The sequence below is a fragment of the Cynara cardunculus genome (genome assembly GCF_001531365.2).
Source record: "Cynara cardunculus var. scolymus isolate 2C chromosome LG 2, CcrdV1, whole genome shotgun sequence".
Taxonomy (NCBI): domain Eukaryota; kingdom Viridiplantae; phylum Streptophyta; class Magnoliopsida; order Asterales; family Asteraceae; genus Cynara; species Cynara cardunculus.
The window spans coordinates 17939933-17944587 of record NC_037529.1 but is presented as its reverse complement, the minus strand read 5'-3'; the positions used below and the strand labels follow the sequence as shown (position 1 = coordinate 17944587).

The 4655-nt window shown below is 39.0% G+C and overlaps 1 protein-coding gene across 1 annotated transcript in view; it reads left to right on the top strand.

Annotated features, from left to right (window-relative positions):
* The first annotated feature begins 598 nt into the window (after positions 1–598).
* LOC112505970 (probable GTP-binding protein OBGM, mitochondrial) overlaps positions 599–4655 on the top strand; it is a 9321-nt gene continuing 5264 nt past the window's right edge. The window contains exon 1 of the mRNA XM_025110004.1: positions 599–685. The gene's annotated coding sequence lies outside the window, so the exon portion shown is untranslated. The remainder of the gene's footprint in view (positions 686–4655) is intronic.

Here is a 4655-nt window from a genome sequence, read left to right as displayed (position 1 = left end):
TGAAATGTGTTAATCATAGATATTATCATCTTCATTATTTTAATTTTAGAGAAATACATGAAATAGTTTCATTAAAAATTTCATTAAATATAATATGAAACAATTTTATAACCATATATGAAACAAATTAATCAAAAAAAAGTATTATATGAAACAATTTTACAAGATTAACAATTTCATGAAAAAATTTCATAAGATTAAACAATAAAATCGACGTATGAAAATGATTTATAAAGTTTGTATAAATGAGGGTGATTTTCATTTGATCGCTCCTTTTTTCCTCTCTCTATATATAAGGCAGCAAAGGGTGGAATTACTTAGGTGACACATTGTAAGGGGCTATTTACCAGGTGCTGACTGGTCAGCAATGTTACTCGATCAGCGGTCAGCTTACATACTGATTTACCATTCTGACAGAAAACCGACCAAAACTCTGACCGAAAAACTCTGACCGAATAAGACAGCAGACAGCATGAAAACAATGCTTACCCGGTCAGATTTCATCTTTTCCATGCTTGCCCCCTTTGCACGATTAGGTTTTCACGCTCATCTCCCTATCGCTCCTCCCCCCTCCCTCATCGTTCTTCCTCCCCGTCTTTCCCGAATCGCGACGCTGCTCACCCTCCCTCATCGTTGCTCGCCCTTCATCCCTGGTAATCGATTTGGGAACCACGGTGTGTAACAGGTAACTTTCCCTCTATCTTTTCTCTGTGTTTTCTTGGTAATCGATGCCATTTTCTGTATTGTCTTTTCTCTTTGTTTTCCTCTGCATCACAGATATAAATACAATTTAAATATGGACTCAAAATTTGGGATTAGTATCGTCTTCGTCCATGAAAGGGTTACACTTTTGTTGCATATTCAATTTGGTTATGTTTGGATTCTGAAGTTCTTTGAAGAAAATAATCATCACTGCATTGAACTTTACAAATTAAAGAAGAAGATACTCTCAGGAGTTCGGCGTCAAATTAAAATTGCATCTCCGCTTTTACCAATTTTATGGGACTATCTGTATGAAATAGTTGGAAAACTGAACAGCCCCTTTTACCACAATCACCACAATCATCACAATCATCACCAATCCTATGGTACTTCTTGTTATGGTATTTTTTGAGGGCACATAAAACTATAGTACTTATTCATTTGGGCTACTTTGAATAGGGCATCATTGATGTGGATATTACCCTGTTAAATGGATATTACATGAAAGATGGTTATAATGTCAATGTGTTTAGTTATTACTACGCAGGGGGTTTTAGCAAGAATTCAGTCTGCTTTGATGTTCTTCTAACTGGTCTGATACATTCAACAAAACATATGAAATCAATGCTTATTGTGGAAATATGAATGCTTTAACTTCCCTAATCTTCCTTCTGTTTGTTGGACCCTTGATGGTTTTATTTGACTTGGGAAACCTATTTTACCCACCTAGCTCACCTATAAAGTTGGGTTTCACCTATCTGTTGGACTATCTACCTGTGATATTCCAAGTTTGAAGCTTAAAGTATCCAAAACATCCTGCTCATTCACCTCCATCTTCTCTCTCTCTTTATTCTCCTCTTCCCCTATTTCTCTTCTTTCTCTAAAACAACCTCCTGTGTATCCTCTTTGTTCTCATTCACTTCACTTTTTTCAACATTCTCATCTTGAATCTTATTCACCTCATCATTCTCCTTGAGTAATTCGACTACACTGGTGAGGGTGGAGTAATTCGGGTCACTAAGGGTGCATTAGTAGTGATGAAAGGAGTCAAGAGAGGTACCTTGTATGTGCTTGAAGGTAGCACAGTTGTTGGATCAGCAACACCAACCCTTAATCCTGTAGAGAATGAGTCAGATTTGACACGTCTGTGGCACATGAGGCTAGGGCATGTTAGTGAGAAAGGCATGATAATTATCAGCAAGAAAGGACTTCTTGGAGGTCATCGAGTTGCTGAATTGGGCTTTTGTGAGCATTGCATCTTTGGAAAACAAAGGAGAATGAGTTTTTCAAAAGCTGTCCATACAGCCAAGTCGACTTTAGATTACCTTCACGCTGATTGTTGGGGTCCCTTGCAAGTTCCTTCATTTGGTGGTGGTCGTTATTTCCTCTCAATTACTGACGACTACTCTAGGATGACTTGGGTATTCGTCATGAAGCATAAGAGTGAGTCGTTTGAGAAGTTTAAAGATTGGAAAGTTCTCATCGAAAATCAAGTTGGGAAGATGATAAAACGGCTGCAAACGGACAACGGATTGGAGTTTTGTTCAAGTGAGTTTGATTGGTTTTGTTAAAGATGAAGGAACTGCAAGGCATCGAACGGTTAGGCACACTCCACAACAACGGCAATTGATTGTAAAACTCCTATTGAGGTGTGGTCCGGTAAGCCGGCTGATTACACGGGCTTAAGAATATTTGGTTGTCCTTTATACTACCATGTTAGTGAAGGAAAATTGGAACCGAGATCAAAGAAGGGGCTGCTTACGGGATATGGAATTGGAGTAAAGGGCTACAGAATTTGGTCTCTTGATAAAAGAAAGGTGATTCTCAGCGTGACATAGTGTTTGATGAGGAGAGTATGTTACGTGGTGTGAGGTATTCATTTACTCCTAGTGTTCAAGAGGAGAGTGTGCCCGAACAGGTGGAGTACGAGTTAAATGGTCCCAATGAAGGTGAGAATACTGCTAGACAGAACAGTGAATCGCTTCAAACTGAACCTGTTGTGCTCGAAAATCAGCACCAACCTGCAGAATTTCGATCTATAGCATTAGATAAGCCCCGAAGACAAGTTGGTAGGCCAATTCGATATGGTTTTGATGACATGGTGGCCTATGCTCTGCAAGTTGCTGAAGAAATGGAGTTCTTTGAGCCATCTACTTACAAAGAAGCAATCACAACGAAGGAGGCTGATGTGTGGATAACAGCCATGAGTGAAGAGATGGAATCCCTTCACAAGGATAGAACTTGAGAATTAGTGAAGTTACCTCAAGGCAGAAAATTTATGACCTGTAAGTGGATCTTTAAGCGGAAAACGGGGATGCCAGGAGCTGAAAGTATGAGATAAAAGGCCCGTTTGGTGGCTAGAGGTTATAGCCAATAGCAAGGGGCTGATCATAATGAAATTTTCTCGTCGGTGGTGCGTCATACATCCATTTGGGTGTTGTTGGCACTAGTAGCACAAGCAAATTTGGAGTTGGGACAATTGGACGTCAAAACAACTTTCTTACATCGTGAGCTTGAAGAGGAAATCTATATGAGTCAACCGGAGGGTTTTGTAGCTCAAGGTAAATAAAACTATGTTTGTAAGCTCAAGAAATGGCTTTATGGGTTAAAGCAATCTCCGAGACAGTGGTATAAACGTTTTGATAGCTTTATGGTGAGTCATGGTTTTACTAGAAGCCGTTATGATTGATGTATATATCATAAGAAAGGTGCTGATAGGTCACATGTGTATCTGCTACTTTATGTGGACGATATGTTAGTAGTGGCTCGTGATATGGCTGAAATTAAGAAGTTAAAGAGATTCCTTACTTCTGAGTTTGACATGAAAGATTTGGGGGCTGCTCGAAAGATTCTCGGTATAGAGATTATCCGAGATAGATATAGACGTAAACTTTTCTTGTCCCAGAAAAGTTACATTTTGAAGATACTTTCTCGATTTGGTATGGCTTTTGCAAAGGCTGTGAGCACACCTTCATCAACAAATTTCAGATTATCAGTGGCTTTGGCACCTCAAATAGAGGCTGAGGTGGAGTATATGAGCAAAGTTTCTTATTCTAGTGCTGTAGGAAGTCTTATGTATGTCATGGTCTGCACTAGACCTGACATAGCTCATGCTGCTAACGTTGTTTCGCTACATGGCTTATCCGGGGAGAGAACATTGGGTTGCCGTGAAACATATTTTTCGTTAACTCAAAGACAGCTGATGTAGGTCTCATTTATGGAGGAGAAGGAGATTGTATCATGGTTGGATTTTCAGATTCTGATTACGCAACTGACCTTGACACACAGAATTCATTAACGGGATATATGTTCACTGTTGGAGATGCGTTAGTGAGCTGGAAAGCGATGTTACAGCCGTCTGTAGCTTTGTCTACAACAGAGGCTGAATATATGGCTCTTATGGAGGCTGCAAAAAAAGGGATTTGGCTGAAAGGTTTGCTTGGAGATCTTGGAAGATCAGATTGTAGTTTTTTGTGACAGCATGTGTGCTATTTTTCTTGCAAAAGACCATGTGCATCATGAGGGAACGAAATATGTAGATGTTCATTATCACTTTATACATTCGGAAAGGAGAATTAAAGTGAAGAAAGTGAAGACTGATGACAATCCAATTGATGCACCGACGAAATCCATTTCTTTTAATGCTTAGACTTCAACTTAGATTTAGGTTTATTTGTTTGATTAGGTTTGTTTATTTGTGAAGATTGCATAAACAAATTTAGGTTGTTTTAATTGTTTACCGTTAATTGGATAACCGTCTACTGTGTGCAGTTTCTGTGTTTTTAGAGTTGCAATCCAGATGTTCGATGTTTTGTTTGAGTGGGCAGTGGTAGGAACATGATGTAGGTTTAWATCCAGATCTAAGTTCTTACCATTCGATTTCTATGCTACGTTTGGTTTTTATTTTCTGTCTTGTTTCCACTTTTGGCTGATATCCTGCAACTCTATTCGGT